Source organism: Corvus moneduloides, chromosome Z, assembly GCF_009650955.1.
Source record: "Corvus moneduloides isolate bCorMon1 chromosome Z, bCorMon1.pri, whole genome shotgun sequence".
NCBI lineage: Eukaryota > Metazoa > Chordata > Aves > Passeriformes > Corvidae > Corvus > Corvus moneduloides.
In genome coordinates, this window is record NC_045511.1 from 871,761 (window position 1) to 889,546 (window position 17,786).

The following is a 17,786-nucleotide window of genomic DNA, read 5'->3' on the forward strand; positions in this document are numbered from 1 at the left end:
CCCCTCAGGCTCGGCTCCCCTCAGGCTCGGGGTCCCCTCATGCTCGGGCTCCCCTCAGGCTCGGGTCCCCTCAGGCTCGGGCTCCCCTCATGCTCGGGCTCCCCTCAGGCTCGGCTCCCCTCAGGCTCGGCTCCCCTCATGCTCGGCTCCCCTCATGCTCGGGCTCCCCTCAGGCTCGGCTCCCCTCATGCTCGGGCTCCCCTCATGCTCGGCTCCCCTCAGGCTCGGCTCCCCTCAGGCTCGGCTCCCCTCATGCTCGGGCTCCCCTCAGGCTCGGGCTCCCCTCACGTTTCCCGCCGGCGGGAAACCCTCGGGCCGGGTGAGGCGGCGGCTCCGTCCCCCTCGGGGCAGCCCCGAGATGGTTCCCGCGGCTGCTCGGAGCCGAGGAGAGGAAAAGCCGCTTTTACCTGAGCCCAGCCCGAGGCCGCCAAGGAAAAGGAGCCATTCCCGGAAAAGCCGCACCGGGAATTTTTTTCCCAAAGCAGCCCCGGATCCTAAAGATCCGGCAGCAGTTTGTGAGGAATCCTGGAATCCGCTCTCCTCATCCATCATTCCCAGACGGACTCAGCTCTAGATCCATAAAAACCGCGGCCATCCAAGCTCTCCGTGGAGCCGGGTAGGAGCTGAGGGCTGGAATTGTGCGGGAATTTCTTCCCGGAAAAGGCTCTGGGAATTCTTGGAGTGCCCATCCCTGGAGATATTCCCAAGGAATGCCTGGATGTGGCACTCGCTGCTGAGGGCTGGATCCGCGAGCCTGGAGCTCTTTTCCAGCCTCAAGGACAGAACAATTCCATGATTTTCCTGGAATTCCAGGACCTAAACCTCCCCCCCATGGAGCTCCTCCGCCTCCTTCCTACTCCGATATTCCCGGGAATTTTGCAGCTTTTCCCATGGAAAAGGGGGGAATTGGGGCATTCCAAAAGTTGGGAAAGGAGGAGGTGGGAAGGGAATGGGGATGTGAAGGGATCCCGGAGTGGGAATAGCGGCTGGAATTGGATGCTTTGGGAATTCCCAGATGCCGGAGAGCTTGAAGGCCCCTTCCAAGCGCAGCCATTCCATGGATTCCATGGATTCCCGGCGATTCCAAGGAGCCGCGCACCCGAACCCTTCCTTTTCCATGATTTTCCAGCTCTTTTCCAAAGCATCAGCGGTTTTCTGCCTCTCCCAGATTTTCCTCCCCCCCCTCACTCCCAATTTTCCCTCATTCCCCACCCTTTTCCCAACCCCGAATGCATGAATTCCATGGAAAATCCGACTCCAAAGTTGGGAATTTCCTGGGAAATCCTATCCGGATTCCATAAATTTCATGGATTGGGGATGGGCTTTTCCATGGAATTCGGGACTTTGGATTTCCCACGGAATTCCTGGATTTGGAGTTGGATTTGGGACCGGATTTTCCAGGAAATTACCGGATTCGGGACCGGATTTTCGGGGAATTTCATGGAATTGGAGTTGGATTTTTGGAATTGGATTTTCCATGGAATTCCTGGAATTTGAAGTTGAATTTTCCAGGAATTTCATGGATTTTGGATTGGATTTTCTGGGAAATTCCCGGATTTTGGATCAGATTTTCTGGGAAATTCCTGGATTTTGGATTGGATTTTCTGGGAAATTCCCGGATTTTGCATCAGATTTTCTGGGAAATTCCTGGATTTTGGATCGGATTTTCCGGGAAATTCCTGGATTTGGGATCAGATTTTCTGGGAATTTCATGGATTCAGGATCGGATTTTCCAGGAAATTCCTGGATTTGGGATCAGATTTTCTGGGAATTTCCTGGATTTAGGATCGGATTTTTCTGGGAATTTCACGGATTCAGGATCAGATTTTCTGGGAATTTCCTGGATTTGGGATCGGATTTTCTGGGAATTTCACTGATTTTGGATCAGATTTTCCAGGAAATCCACAGAATTGAATTTTCCAGGAATTTCACGGAATCGGGATCAGATTTTCCAGGAAATCCTGGAATTTGGGATTGGATTTTCCAGGAAATCCATGGAATTGCAGTTGAATTTTCCGTGGAATTCCTGGATTCAGGATCAGATTTTCTGGGAATTTCATGGATTCGGGATCGGATTTTACAGGAAATTCCCGGATTTTGGATCAGATTTTCTGGGAAATTCCTGGATTCGGGATTGGATTTTCTGGGAAATGCATGGATTTTGGATCGGATTTTCCGGGAATTTCATGGAATTGGAGTTCGACTTTTGGAATTGGATTTTCCATGGAATTCCTGGAATTTGGAGTCGGATTTTGCAGGAATTTCATGGAATTGGGATCGGATTTTCCTGGAAATTCCTGGAATTGAATTTTCCGGGAATTTCCTGGAATTTGAATCGGATTTTCCGGGAATTTCCTGCATTTGGGATCGGATTTTCCAGGAAATTCCTGGATTCGGGATCAGATTTTCTGGGAATTTCATGGATTTAGGATTGGATTTTCCAGGAAATTCCTGGATTTTGGATCGGATTTTCCGGGAATTCCATGGAATTGGAGTTGGACGTTTGGAATTGGATTTTCCATGGAATTCCTGGAATTTGGAGTCGGATTTTGCAGGAATTTCATGGAATTGGGATCGGATTTTCCTGGAAATTCCCGGGAAATCCAATTCCGTGGATTTCCTGGAAAATCGGATCCAGAATCTGTGAAATTCCCAGCCTGTCCCGGTGTATCCCGCTCTATCCCGGTGTTTCCCGGTCGCTCCCGCCGCCGCCAGGGGGCGCCGCGCCCCCGGGAGCGTTCCGCGCGCGCTCCACGCCCCCAAGGCGCGCGCTCCGCCGGGGTCACGTGGTTCCCCGCGCGTCACGTGATCGGGGCGGCGGCGGCGCGCGGGGGCCGCCGGGAAGCGCCGGGCGGGACCGGGCCGGGATCGGGACCGGGCCGGGATCGGGACCGGGCCGGGATCGGGACCGGGACCGGGATCGGGCCCAGCGCAGCCCCGGCGCTCCGTGACTCGCCGGCGGCTCCTGGGCTCCTCCATCGTTCGCCGGTGGCGGCAGCCAAGAGATGGTCCGGGCCTAGCGGAGCGGCCAGCGCAGGTGAGCGCGGCCGGGCCCGGCCTCCCGCCGGGAGCCGCGGTGGGGCACAGCCCGGGAGGGCGGGGGTCCCTCCCCGGGCAGCGCAGCCCGGGGCATTCCCTGGAACGGGGACTCGGGGCGGGCTCGGGGCCGGCGGGGCCGCTGCGCTGCCCTCCCCGCTGAGGGAGTGAATCCTGTTCCGCTCATTGCCTTGGTCAGGGCTTTGTTGCTTCCGCTTTGCTCTCCCGGTTCGGCACCGGCACGGGCTGCGGGGCTCTGGGGGCGGCTCTGGGCGGCTTCGCGGGGCTGCCGTGCTCGGGGAATTGGCTTCGGGCGGCTGCTGCCGCCGGGCAGCGAGGGAAGAGCCGCGGGTCCGGACACAATCCCGTCCCGGAGTGAGCGGGTGGCTGTTGCGTAAAGCCTCATCCTTGGGGGGGTTGTGTAGGGCTTTGGAAAAGTCGCTTAACGGTCCTGGGCTCTGGGCTGACTTCTTTCCTTTTTTGCCATTTTTCAATGAGCAAAACAAAGCGAGAAAGCGTTGAGAGGTGTAAGCCGGGTATTGGTGCGTTCAGTGCTGTGCCTGTGATTCTCTTCGGGAGACGAGCAAGGGGTTCAGTGGATTTTGGGGGAGAACTGAGCGCTTGTGCCAAAGCTCGCTCCCAGCCTGGGCAGGTGCTGCGCAGTGGAAAGGGAAAAGGGGCAGGTGTGGGACCCACTGCCCCCCCAGCTCATCTCTCGCCTTATTACGGCCTTGTTTGGTCATTTTCTCGGGAGTGCCGGTGCTTTGGAGCATTCCCGTGTTCCCAGTGCTGGCAGGCAGGCGCCCACCTGCCCCTGTGGGACTGCCCAGGCCCTTCCTCAGTGCCGCTCTTTGGAATGAGCTGGTTCTGCTGGGGCCTGGGTGTTCATTTGTCACCTGGGCTCCCTCCCGGCTACTGAACTCCTCTCAGGTGTATTCCTGGTTCCTGACATTCCTTTCAAACTCCCGAATTCTTCTCTCAGCTCCCTGGCAAATGGGGCTTTGCAGCCTGGGGGAGTTCTTGCAAAACGGGGTCCAGTGAAGTGCTCTGCAGGAGTGGTTGTGCACCTGAGCGGTCATTTAATTGTCCCCTCTAATGAGGGAAACGTGATTAAACTCCCGGTGCTGTGCTGCTGTTGTGTGTCGGCCTCGAGGTGTGAGACAGTCCCGGTGTCACACTGGAGTTGTTTAGTGGCTGGACTGGGACTGGGACTGGGACAGGTCTTGTTGGTCAGGAGCAAAAGGGAAAATTTATCTTTTGCCTTGCTTAATATCTTGGCTTTATTGATGTATCAATGTCAGTTTTTGTCATTTGCTGCCTCCTGCACAGTGTGTTTGCAGCTCGGTGTGAGAGCAGACTCTCCCCTGTTGGGGAGTGAGACAATCCTGGAATATCCTGAGCTGGAAGGGACCCCCAGGGATCACCCAGTGCCACCCCCGTCCCTGCCCAGACCCCCCAACAACCCCAGCCTGGGCATCCCTGGCAGCGCTGTCCCAGCGCTCCTGGAGCTCTGGCAGCCTCGGGGCCGTGCCCATTGCCTGGGGAGCCTGGGCAGTGCCCAGCAGCCTCGGGGGGAAGAGCCTTTCCTGATCTCCATCCTAACCCACCCCTGGCCCAGCTCCAGCTGCTCCCTGGGTCCTGTCCCTGTCCCAGGGAGCAGAGATCAGAGCGGGAGGCCCCGATGTGTTCTGACCTCACACTTCTCTACCAGAACAAACCCAGTGCCCTCAGCAGCTCTTTCGTGGTCCTTCCCCACCCTTCCCCATCCCCATGGCCCTTCTTTGGATGCTGCCAGCTTTGTATCTTTTGTATATTGTGGCACCCAAAAGTGCCCCCAGGACTCCAGTACAGTTGAACAGCAAGGAAAGAAAACAGTGGATTTCAGCTTTGATCTCAAAAGCTGTCTCAGGCCCCTGATAGTGCCTCGAAATGTCTTTGCAGTTGTTGCTTTATGACTTGTGTCGAACACGGAGAGAGTGAGACTGAGCCCCTGGGCTCAGCTTCTGTGTGAGAAGCCACACGGCAAGCCAGAAAAATGATTTCTATTTCTATGTTTAGCATTCTTCCCAGTTCCAGTGAGCTGAACTTGCTAAAACACGAGAAAAGCCCAGTGAAAGAGGAGCTGGATTTCTAGGACGTCTTTCTGGGAAGCTGGAACGTGCAAATGCTCGCGCGGGGTTGCGGCCCAGCTCTTACTGAGAAGCTGCCACATTTCTGGCTGCACAAACCATCGAGTTTGCTTCCTGAGGGCTTTGTAGGTCAGGAGCTGCAGCAGAAACCTGTCCTGCGGTTCCCCTGGCCCGTGGCAGGGTGCCCCTTGCACACCAGTTGCTTCTGTGGCTGCTGGCGGGCGCGTTGTGCCCCAGGGTTTTCCAGCGGGGGTGCTGCCGTGTGGGATGTGACTAAGGACACGTGTGACCTGCGCCTCACTGACGGAGACAGCAGCTCCTGGCATCTTCTGACGCCTGGCAGCAGGGCCTCTGGGGCCAGGTGATGGTGGAACTGCTGTCATTTTGTCCCCCACTGCATTCTCAGCGCTTAGGAGAAGTGCCAAAGCTGCTCGTGGCTATTGCTGCTGCCTCCGTCCCTTCCCTTCCTGCTCGTCCCCTTGCTTTGGGAGGTTTGTAATCATTACTGCTCGTGCTCTTTGCTCCAGATCGGCAGAAATGTACAGTGTTGAGGGCGGAAATCCTGAGAGTTGAGTCTTGGGAGCTGAGCCAGGAAAGCAGCACCTCTGCCATGGGCAGATCGGGCACGTGGAGAGAGCTCGAGCAGCTTCCAAGAGGCGCCAGCAATGTGTGTGTGGAGCTGGGAGGAGCAGGAGTTGCAGTGTCGTGTTTGGAGTCCCCCTGGGTGAGGATGTAGGAATAGACTGGAGTTTTTGGTGACTGAGGTTTCTCTTCTGTGGCAATAATTGTTCTTGGCCACGTCATTTCGGTTTGTTCCTCGCCTGTGGTTTGTTCTACAGGCCTATTTCCTTTCTCTCCTGCTATGGTGTCTCAGTTATCTTCAGCAGAGGCTCAGCAATAACTAAACTTGAGCTTAGATACTTCAACTTCAGTTCAGAGTAGGTACACGGCAGAAATCCTTCCCTGTGAGGGTGGGCAGGCCCTGGCACAGGGTGCCCAGAGCAGCTGGGGCTGCCCCTGGATCCCTGGCAGTGCCCAAGGCCAGGCTGGGCACTGGGGCTTGGAGCAGCCTGGGACAGTGGGAGGTGTCCCTGCCCTTGGCAGGGGTGGCACTGGATGGGCTTTGAGGTCCCTTCCCACCAAGGCCTCGCCTTCCTTTGCCTTCAGTGTCTGCCTCAGAGTTTGTACCCAAACCAAAGTGAGGTTGGTGTCACCTTCTCTAAACTGGGAGAACAGATCACTCCAAGCTGTGGGGAGATGGAGAGGCTGTAGGATGGAGAGGGTGCAGCCCTGCAAACGCCGAGCTGTGGGGTTGCTGCTTTCAACAGCCTCGTTGTTCCTGCGGACACAGCTCAAGGTGGGTCTGAGAGAGACAAACTCTGCTTTTGGGGGTTTGTGTTGATGAGGAGGGGAGGGGAGGTCACTGCTCTGCTTCTTGTAACTGCTGGGGCAGAGCCAGGAGCCCAAGGCAGGACAAGGGCAAAGCAAACCTCTCCGAGCTCTTGGATTCTCTTCATTCCCAGATATTCTGATTCCTGCCCGAGTCCAAGTTCATTGTGCTGTGCAGGATGTGATTTTAATCAGGTTTTAGTGCTGCTTTAGCTGAGTGTTTCTAGGGCTTGAGGATGAAGCCAAATGCTCTGCAGTGAAAAAGTGATGGATGTTCAGCACGAGATTCTCTTCAGGAACTGGCACGAAAAGTGGTTGCTGAAGCCGAGGGAGGAGCGATTCCCAGCTTGGCTGGAAGAGGGAGAAGTGCTCACTGCTGGTCTGTCACTTCATCCTCATGAGTGAGTCTGGGAGCTGCCGAGATCGGCCAGGCTGCAATTTCAGATCGTTTAGATGGGCTGGCCTTGACAAATTCCTATTTTGGTGCCTGGAGCAAAAGCTGAAGGTGGCAGGAAGTGGCAGCAGTGGCAGGGAACTGAAGTGACACCAGCCTGAGCTCAGAACTCCTTTTGGTTGTGACCTCGAGCAGTCCCTGGGCTGGGTGAGTTCCCCTTGTTTGTAAAGGAGAGGAGGCCAAACAGTTTTGCAGAGCTTCAGAAGAGCAGCTGAAGAAGTGCAGCAGGAAAACGGGAGCATCTTCCCTCGCCTGATTTCGGAAGATGCCCGGGGGATTTTAGCAGAGCGAGAGCTGAAGCTGAGTGTGCGATCTCCCTGCTGCTGCAGGTGCCTGGGGACGGGGCAGGCAGGGAGCTCTGGCTCAGGAGGAGCAGGAATCGGATTGTTCTGGGGAGAAACCTCCTCCAGGCTTTACCAGCTCCTGGCTGCAGCTCCTTTGGGTTTGCTCTCTTGACTCTGAGAGTCCCAGGCTGGCAGTGAGAATTGGGCAGTTTGGGACTTGGGTGTTCCGTTGCAGCATTTGCAGCCGAAGCTGCTGCTCTTGGTTGTAAAAGAGAATTTTGGGGATTTCTCTGAAGGCAGAACCAGCTGCAGCTGTTGGAGAGCAGCAAATTGAGCAGTGGGATGGTTCCCATGTGAAAGTGTTCTGGTTCCTGAAGGTCTGTTTGCCGGAGTGCTGTGTGTACGTGGTGTTCCTGCCCGTGTCCTGAGTCCAGAGCCAAGCTGGAGCAGCTGTGAACATCTGCTTGAACCACACCTCGATGGAGAAGCGATTCTTCACTGGGGAGAACCGACTTGGAATGGGTCACTTAAGCAATTCTGCATTTTCCTAGGGAGGCAAACGAGCAGCACGTGAGGTGTCAGAAGTGTTTCGAGTTTGGCCACTGGACGGATGAATGGGAAGAGAAAATACCTGCCCAGGCCTTCAGGGACAGCTCCGCTGGCCAAAATCCTGAAGGAGAAAGAAAAGCAACTCCAGCTGCAACAGAGGTAAGCCTGGCAGGGTGGAGTGGCTGGTTTAGCAATGAAATCAAAGCAAAGATGTTGTCCCAGCCCATTTCCCGTGGCCTTTCCCTCCAGACCGTGGGATGTGTGTTCCTGTTAGAGCTGCTCGGTGTGTTAAGTGAAATCCCAGAGGATTGAAATGAGCACTTTAATTTAATGGAAGCCTTTCATTAACATGGGCTCACCTGAAATCACTTCAAACTGGTCTGGCCCATGTGAAACAAAAACCGTGCACTGAGCCAAAGTTAAAATGGGTGGAGCCTTTTTGGTAGTGGAGCAGTTGCCTGAACTCCTTGGTTCTTTGATTTCATGGTTTTGTGCCGTCCAGGCAGGTGGGGCTGAAAGCTGCCCATGTATTTCCAGCAAAGCAGCAATTCTGGTGCTGTGTTCAGATTTGCTGTTCAAAGCTGTGGTTAAACCCGGCCCAGCCCTGCTCCTGCTGCTCGCTGGGAGCTGCGGGGCTCAGACAGGTGAAGGAGAGTTGGGTTGGCAGCTGGAGCTCAGCACAAAGCAAAACCATCTCGCTGAGTTGCACAGCGATTTCCTGTGGCAGCCGAGAAAGTGGGAGGAGCAGAGAAACCTCAGCAGAGCTCTGCTGGGGCACCGGAGCTCCTTCCCACTTTGCCCTGGGAATGCATTTTAATGCTTCCTCCCAGGTTCACGATGGTTTCAACGAGCACACCCAGAGGCAAAAGGAACGCAGCCCATCGGTTTGCCACGAAATTCCAGCGGGCCGGGCTCACCTCTGCCCTGCTCCGCTTGGATTTTGGGAGCTGCAGAGGGACAGGGGCACTGCCAGCGCCGCTCCTGGCACCTGGAATTCCTGAGGGCTCGGTCACTGCCCCTTGCAGCGCTCCCAGTGCCAGGATGGGAGGATGGAGAGCATTCCCAGCTTGTGCTGCCTCGCGATGGGGCAGCGAAGGGTGGCACTGGGGCAAGCAGGGCTCTTTGGCCTCCTCAGCTGCTCCAGCTCAGCAGCAGGTGTGAGTCAGGCCTGAAAGCCTGCCTGGAGCGGAGGCTCCTTAGCTTGTGAGTGATGGAAAGCGATTGATTCGGAAATGAATTTTGATCCAGTGAGGAATTGGGAAGTAATTAGAATCAGCCAGTATTGTGGCCAGGTCGGGAGTGCTTGGACTCTGACACTTGGCTCCAGTTGGAGGCAGAGTCTCTTCAGAGACTCGAGATTTTTAGGCTAAGGTTGAGTTAAAGGCTCCGATTGTTTCCTTGTTGCTTTTCTGCCCCGTTTCTGGTAAATTCTGCAGCTTACCACTGAAGGAGGGTGAATTGAGGGTGCAATTGCTTATTCTGGTCCTTGGCCTTGGCTCTGAGTGTGGCATCACTTAATGGGAGAGTTACAGGCCTGGCCAGGCTGGCACTAAAGGAGGTTTTGGGCTCTCCGTGAGGGACACGTGCTGGGACAAACCATCTTGTGCAAGGGAGCCTGAGTAACCCCCAGGTGGGAGCAGGTTTAATCCTGGTGCACCGCGCTGGCTGCTCAGGGCTCGGGTAACCAGGAGCTCCTCAGCTGTGCCAGGAGGGATCCCGTTCCTCGGCTGCCAGTGCTGCACTTCCAAGGATGGAGCTTTTCCTTCCTGGAGAAACAACTTCCTGGGCCACAGCAGAGCTTTTTGTGCCGCCTGCTTTGGGAGGTTCTTCCTTGCCCGTGGAGAAGTTGGGTCTCGCCCAGGTCTGCTGCGGAGCACCGGTGCCACCACCTTTGAAGAGCCACCCTGGAGGTGTCAGTGAGCCCCTCAGTGCCTGCCCAGCCTAGAGCAGGGCTGGGAGGGCAGGGGGCTCAGGGAGTGCTCATTGCTGGTGGTGTTGGAGCTCTGAGCCCAGCCCTGAGCTGGGTTTGTGGCTCTGAGGGCACGGGGAGTGTCCGGAGCAGGCCTGGCCTGGGCAGAGTAGGAACTCCTGGAGTAACTCCTGAGTAACCCACACCTTCCACGCGAGAGGGAGGCGCTGCCAGAGTCAGGCGCTGTCTCCTCAGAGGTGCTTTGGGGTTTAATTCTGTTCTCACAGTGACTCCTCTCACCTGGGAACCCCATGGTTACCTAGAGAGGGTCTGAGGCCTTAGGGATGTAAATATGGACAGGAGGGGTTGGAATCTGCCTATCAGGGAATCTTCCCCTTGCCCACAGGAGAGTGTGCAGAACTCTTCTGTGTGATGAGAAGGTTTTCATCCTTCAGGTGTGAAAATAAAAAACGGGAGAAATCTCGTTTTTCTGGCAGCACACAAAGAACTTTCTTCTGTGTCAGCACTACAACTCTGTGAGGGGATGAACACCTGGGAATCTGAAAGGCACATACCTGGAAATCATCAATAGGAATGGATTTTTCTGCTTCTTTTTGCACTGGAAAGAAAGGTGAAAGTTACAGGCTGAGTCAAGCTTTTACCCTTGATTTCAATCCATTCAGTTATTGCCAAATATGGCTACACACAACTTTTGTACCCTTTTCTCCTGTGCCTTGTGCATCCCAGCTGCTGCTGTCCATACAAAGGGAGGCAAAGGGGAGAGCAGAGCATAAATAGCACAGAAAATGAGAGGTGAATTGCTGGCTTTTCCTCCCCTTTGCTCTGCTTTGCCCGGCACTGAGCTGCCCAGTGCCCTTGGAACATTGAACTCAGCCTCACTGTGCTGCTGTTAGTTCATTTTCCTATTGCATTCATCAGAGCCATTAGTTCCCCCCCTTAATTAGCGCTGGAGAAAGTGCTGCAGAAAAGAAGACCAAGAAAAAAAAGGTATGTGGGGACTGGTGGAGACTGGTCCTGCACCGGTGGGGGCCGGTCCTGCACCGGTGGGGACTGGTCCTGTACCAGTGGGGACTGGTCCTGCACCAGTGGGGACCGGTCCTGCACCGGTGGGGACCGGTCCTGCACCGGTGGGGACCGGTCCTGCACCAGTGGGGGCCAGTCCTGCACCGGTGGGGACTGGTCCTGCACCAGTGGGGACTGGTCCTGCACTGGCTGTTCCAGCAGGACTTTTGCAGGGGGGGTGGCAAAAGTGACCTTTGCGAATTAATTTTGGTTTTGGTTTTACTGCTTTGAGCCTGGTGGAGGCTTTTGTCTGACAGGCATCTGGAGAATTTCTGCTCCTCCCTGTCCCAAAACTCGCGAGTTTTTACTCTCTGTTTCCCTCCCTGCTGGTTTTGCTCGCCCTGCGTGATGTTGCTGGAGCAGTAAAAGTCTTCCTCCGTCTGCCTCAGAGGGCATCGGGAGGCTCTGAAACAAGGCTGGCTCAGGGGTTCTGCTCCCTCAGGGCTCCACCTGCCCATCCTGCTCTGCCTTGGGCTCTTCCCATTCCCTTCTCCTGCCACTTCTCTCTCTCTCAAGCTCTGTGGAGAGAATGCAGGAAAACATCGAAAAAACTCCAAGCCCAGAACCAGACAAAACCCCCTCGATGCCAAACTCAGCCAAAATCCAGGAAATAACCCTGCCCTCTCCAAGCCCTGGTTGGAGCCAAGAACTCCTTGCACATTGTTTGTACTTTATGTTTCCTTGGGAATTTGCTTTCTTAGCAAACGGAAAGGAGGAGCAGCCAGAGCTGTGGCTCTGACACCGCTGGCATCGTGTTGGGAGTTTGACTCCGGGGAAAGGCTGAGCAGTACCAGCCCCAGCATCTCTTCCCCTTTACTGTCAGTTCTCTGGCTGCCAGTCTGACCTCAGCCCGTTTCCAGGAGGGGTTCCAAGGGCAGGCCTTTGCTGGGTGTGGCAGGCAGGACATGAGGCGGAGCAGAAGCCCAAAGGGCTCCTTTATTCCAGGCTGCCCTGTGGAATGTGCTTTGTTGGAATGCTGGGCTGCTGGCTCCGCGTGGTTTAGCCAAGGCTGCTTTCCCAGAAGTGCCAGTTTATTGCTGCAGTTACTCGGGACTGGTGAGATCACGAATTAACTGGTTTGGAGCTGGGCAGCTCAGGCCTCTTCCTGCCTCAGCTTCCTCAGGTGCTGCAGCCTGTGCTGGCATTGTGATTTGCAGAGTGTTGGAGCTCCAAAGCAGTGCAACAATGAGCAGAGCAGAAGGGTTCGTGGAGAACGGGGTGCTTTGGGCACTTTTCCCTTGAAAGTTTAAAACTCTTGTAAATTTGAATGGTTCTCCAGCTTCTATGCAGGCACAGAGTCCATCAATATCAATCCCTCTCCAGATAGTTTGCTATTTCGATGTCTATGTTGAGAAGGATTAAGTGTGGGGAATGCAGCACATTTATCACTTCCAGATTTCCAATGAAACTCTGTACAAGCTTGGCTTCTGGCAGGAGGAGCAGGAGCTCTTTTGCCCAGAGTGTGTTTGTTTTGCTCTAAGCAGTACTGAGGGAGCCCAGGCCTCAGCAGAAGAACAGGCTGGGGCAGAGCAGCTGCTGCAGAGCCCTGGGAGCCCCGGGGACAGAGCTGCCTCCAGCTGCTCCTCGGCCCCCGTGTCCCACGCGGGATGCTGGAGTTACCCACTGCGAGCCCCCTTGGGACTGGAGCACAGTAAATCTGCCTGTCTGAAGGGCAGGATTGTGTCCTCAGTCCCTCCTCGTTCCTTCCTTTCCTCAGGCCCCACCACTGTGGCTTGGGTGGCAGTGGCACGTTGGAAAGCCCTGGGGGTGCCAGCTGGGGGTGAGAGCTCGGGGTGCCAGCCCAGGCTCCACCAGCACTTGGCCCACACTGGGGCACAGATTGAGAGATGAACTCTTGGGAGCTTGTCCTGAGGAGGATGAGTGGTACCTGCTGGCGAAATTCGGTGCTTTCCCAGAGCTGTGATAAACCCCAAAGTCTTAGACTGCCAACCTACAGCCTCTGCACCGTCACATTCCCCAGTTGCATTTTGGATTGGAATTTTACCTGCTCCCGCCTGCGTCCTCCTGCTGGCAGTGCCAGCAGCCCACGTGCTGCCTCTCCTGAGAGCAAGTTCCTGCCTGTTTCCTCTGCCAGCCCCAGCTCTTGCTTCCCTCTGGCAGAGGCAGCTTTAGGTGCAATATCCTGATGTTTCTGGGAGTGGGTTTTGGAATAAACCTCCACACGGGCTGTCCATGGGTTGCTGCTATGGATTCTGTGAAAGGTGAGCAGGAAAAGCAAGTTCAGAGTTATTCAGGGGATCCTCTGATTCCTGCCCATCTCATGGAGCTGCTCAGGCTGAAACTACTACTCCCATGCTTTTTATTTTGCTCCTCTTAGTGCTGGTTTTTCCCCAGGTAAGTCAGGGCTGGAGCAGCCCTTGTGGGTTTATCTGTAATGAGCAGTGGTTGTGTCTGCACACGGAGATAGCAGATTCCAGCTGTAGTGTGCAAACGTCGGTGCTTTGTGCCTTAGTGCACACCCACATTTGTCAGCTGACAGGGCTGATGCGGTGAGAAAACCTCGCACTCTCCAATAACCTGAGCACAGGCACTTCCTGCGTTGTTACATTTAACCAAAGCTCTGATAAAAAATACTGCATTGATTTTTCTAATGGAGACCAGATTCCGCATTATCATAATTTACGTTTTTGGATAGTCTTTGATTGACTCTGGTGGGAAGGGAGGTGGATCAGTATCTTGTACTTTAGGGAAAGATCTAGGGGAGAATTGAATTGTACTTCCTTGGAATTCACATCACCCCCCCTTGGTGGGAGATGTTGATCTTGAGAACAACAAGCAGAGAACAGCCCAGGAAGGGCTGAACGTGACAAAACAGTGCAGAGCATACAGAAATCCTCTTTGCTGTGTTCATCATTCTGTCTTCATCTTGGATTGTTTCCACCCTTCTCCTGCACCTGGAAGTCACAAGCATCCTGCAGTGGCAGGTACTCTGGGTTCTTCTGCCAGGAGTAGTCTAAGAACAGCTTTTGCTGGGAGCAGCTCTGCCCTTGCTGAAATCACTGCTGAAACCTCCCCTGACTCTTGCAGCGCCAGAATTTCACGGTGGCCGTGGTGAGGCAGGGACTGAGCCTGGTTCATTGTCCCCAGAGCTCGGGTAGTACAGGACAGTCAGGCCAGTAAAGCCCCTGCTCAGGGCTGGGAACGAGATCCTGGCCAGCTTTCCCTCTCTGCCCCTCTCTGCAGTCCTGCTGGGCTATGTCATGCTACTGTGTTACAGCATTGTTCCATGTCTTTTTTTTTTGTTTTTTAGGAAATAATGCCGGATATTGGCAGTCAAGGGCGATGGAGCGAGGTGAGCAGTGACCGGTGGACAGAGTGAGTTGTTACGGCCTCGGTGTCAATTTTTGGTGCAGCTCTAAGCATCCGTTGTTGTTTGTGTGTTTTAGGTGGTCCACTTGCAGGATGTCCTGGCCCTGGATGCTGGAGGGTGCAAGCCTAAGGTATAGGTGTGGTGTACTTCAGTCGGAGCAGGGAGGCTGTGGTTTCACAGTCTCTCAGCATGTTTCGTGTGGTTTTGCTTTGCTTCTCTGCAGGTGCTGCTGCCGCCCTGGGCGTGCCAAGGGACAGAGGCGAGCAGGTGAGTTGGCATTTAGGTGGGGTGGCTGATAGGCCAGCGGTCTATGGCAGCGTGCTGAGCGTGTCCCTTTTCATTGTGCAGGTTTGTCCTGGCCACCTCCAGAGGCAGATCAAGATTTGAGGTGAGCCGGGGCAGTGGTGTGGAGTAGCCCGGGGATGCTCTTCTTGAGGGCAACAGTGACGTTTTCTGTTTTGTTGTCTTAGGTCCCGTGAGCAGGTGTGGAGCTGAAGCTTGGAGAGAGCAGGTAAGCGATGAGCCTCGGCAGTTTCGAGGGAGGGGGCCTTGCGGAAGGGGTCTCTTTTGGCGTGTGTTGTCAGAGGCTGAATTTTCTCCTTGTTCGCCGTCTTTCGCAGCTGCCAAAGCGGACCGTGGGGAACGTGGTGACATCTGAGGTGCTGATGCATTTTTTCTGTCAAGGATGGATTTTGTCCATTTGTCTTCAGAAAGCTAAGTGTTGGGAGCGGTGGTTGGGAGAAGGGAAAGGCCTTTGGAGTTCCAGGAGGCAACTGGAAGTTAGCTTAGAGGAGAGGGCTGTTGTGGGAGGGTCCCTTGGAAGTAAAGGGAGAGGGTTTCTCCTCAGCATCACCCGAGCCTTTGCTGGGCAGGGCAGTTCCCACCCATCTCTGTCATCGGCCTTTGAGTCTCGCCGTCATCGTGGATCTTTTTGCCCGAGGAGCTCGCCTTCGGGTCTGGCAGGATCGCCACGGTCTCCATTTTACCTCCTCGCTGCCGTAGCCGCCCGCGGGCATCTTGGCCACTTGCTGGTTGGTCACGTTTTGCAACGTCACTTCAGCCTTTGGTGGCAGAGTCCTTCCCTGGGGATCCCTTTGTATCACCTGGCAGTCATTGCCTCCTTCTCTAGGCCTGCCGAGCTTCTCAAGCATCCTCTGAGCAGCTTTGGCACTGGCTTCTTGGAAGGAGTTACGTTTCACTGTCGCGTGCTGTTGCCACAGAGCCTTCTTTCCCTCGGCATTGCCAGCCTCTGGCGCATCTTGCTCTAGGAATCTTGTGCCCATTGCTGGGCAGGTTCAGCTCGTGTCTGTGTTATGTCATTTGTGTCTGTGTTCTGTAGTTTGTGTCCATCCTCTCCTGTGTCACAGGGCTTTGTTACGTCTCGGTGCTTTCTCGGCCTCGTTCTGGGCCGTAGCGGCAGCGGGGATCTCTGCTCGCGTCCTTTCCCGGATCGGGCTCATTCCGGCATCTTTACAGTTCTGCTTTGGAGAGCAGAAGAAGTACACGAGATGTTCTCATCCATCTTCCTTCTCACTTTTGGTAGTATCTTTGTTTCATGGGCCATGGACTTCTCTGGACCCTCCTCACTGTGGTAGTTCCATAGGTTCCATTGCCTCAAAGCAGATCGGGTCTAGAATTTATCTTCTGGAGAGTTATCTCAAGTCCTCGTGTCATCTTTGCTTCTATTTGGTGTGCTTACACTTGGAGCTGCCCTGCCCTGGCACGCAGAGTCCTGGCTGGGTTGAACAGTTGTAAAACTTTGTGGTTCATCTCGTGTCTGTGGGGGTTTGTGTAGAAAACTTACGGGCCTGGTGGATGGGGATAACTCCGAGCTGTCAGCTCCTTGTAGACTGCCTCATGTTGTCTTGCAGGTCCCCAAGGCCGATTCCGATCCCTGCAGTCACCGATGCTCCCGCTTTTCCCAGAATCTGCCCTTCCACGGCAGGGAGCAGCAGTTGGAAGATGTGTTGAAGCGTCTTCATCCGTGGAGTGTTGTGAGTAAGGGCTGCAGGCAGTGTGTGAGCTGAAGAAGGGGTGTCAGTCTGTGAGAGTGTGTGTCTGTCTGTGAGAGTGTGTGTCTGTCTGTGAGAGTGTGTGTCTGTCTGTGTGTGCATGTGTCTGTCTGTGTGTGCGTGTGTCTGTCTGTGTGAGTGTGTGTCTGTCTGTGAGAGTGTGTGTCTGTCTGTGTGTGCGTGTGTCTGTCTGTGTGAGTGTGTGTCTGTCTGTGTGTGCGTGTGTCTGTCTGTGTGTGCGTGTGTCTGTCTGTGTGTGCGTGTGTCTGTCTGTGTGTGCATGTGTCTGTCTGTGTTTGCGTGTGTCTGTCTGTGAGTGTGTGTGTCTGTCTGTGTGTGCGTGTGTCTGTGTGTGTGTGCGTGTGTCTGTCTGTGCCTGCATGTGTCTGTCTGTGTGTGCGTGTGTCTGTCTGTGTGTGCGTGTGTCTGTCTGTGTGTGCGTGTGTCTGAGTGTGTGTCTGTCTGTGTGTGCGTGTGTCTGTCTGTGAGAGTGTGTGTCTGTCTGTGTGTGCGTGTGTCTGTCTGTGTGTGCGTGTGTCTGTCTGTGAGAGTGTGTGTCTGTCTGTGTGTGCGTGTGTCAGTCTGTGAGAGTGTGTGTCTGTCTGTGTGTGCGTGTGTCTGTCTGTGTGTGCGTGTGTCTGTCTGTGTGTGCGTGTGTCTGTCTGTGTCTGCGTGTGTCAGTCTGTGAGTGTGTGTGTCTGTCTGTGAGAGTGTGTCTGTCTGTGTGTGCGTGTGTCTGTCTGTGTGTGCGTGTCTGTCTGTGTGAGTGTGTGTCTGTCTGTGTGTGCGTGTGTCTGTCTGTGTGTGCGTGTGTCTGTCTGTGAGAGTGTGTCTGTCTGTGAGAGTGTGTGTCTGTCTGTGAGAGTGTGTGTCTGTCTGTGTGTGCGTGTGTCTGTCTGTGTGTGCGTGTGTCTGTCTGTGAGAGTGTGTGTCTGTCTGTGAGAGTGTGTGTCTGTCTGTGAGAGTGTGTGTCTGTCTGTGTGTGCGTGTGTCTGTCTGTGTGTGCGTGTGTCTGTCTGTGTGAGTGTGTGTCTGTCTGTGTGTGCGTGTGTCTGTGTGTGCGTGTGTCTGTGTGTGCGTGTGTCTGTGTGTGCGTGTGTCTGTCTGTGTGTGCGTGTGTCTGTCTGTGTGTGCGTGTGTCTGTGTGTGCGTGTCTGTCTGTGTGTGCGTGTGTCAGTCTGTGAGAGTGTGTGTCTGTCTGTGAGAGTGTGTGTCTGTCTGTGAGAGTGTGTGTCTGTCTGTGTGTGCGTGTGTCTGTCTGTGTGTGCGTGTGTCTGTCTGTGTGAGTGTGTGTCTGTCTGTGTGTGCGTGTGTCTGTGTGTGCGTGTGTCTGTGTGTGCGTGTGTCTGTGTGTGCGTGTGTCTGTCTGTGTGTGCGTGTGTCTGTCTGTGTCTGCGTGTGTCTGTCTGTGAGAGTGTGTGCCTGTCTGTGTGTGCGTGTGTCTGTCTGTGTGTGCGTGCGTCTGTCTGTGAGAGTGTGTGTCTGTCTGTGAGAGTGTGTGTCTGTCTGTGTGTGCGTGTGTCTGTCTGTGTGCGTGTGTCTGTCTGTGAGAGTGTGTGTCTGTGTCTGCGTGTGTCTGTCTGTGTGTGCGTGTGTCTGTCTGTGAGAGC

General features: G+C 54.8%; 1 long non-coding RNA gene across 1 annotated transcript; it reads left to right on the forward strand.

The window, feature by feature from the left end:
* Positions 1 to 2,949: 2,949 nt before the first annotated feature.
* On the forward strand, positions 2,950 to 14,285 carry LOC116437810. Its single transcript, XR_004237465.1, has 4 exons — positions 2,950 to 3,037; positions 7,844 to 8,000; positions 14,105 to 14,146; positions 14,241 to 14,285. It is a non-coding gene; the product is annotated as an uncharacterized LOC116437810 (long non-coding RNA).
* The last annotated feature ends 3,501 nt before the right edge of the window (positions 14,286 to 17,786 follow it).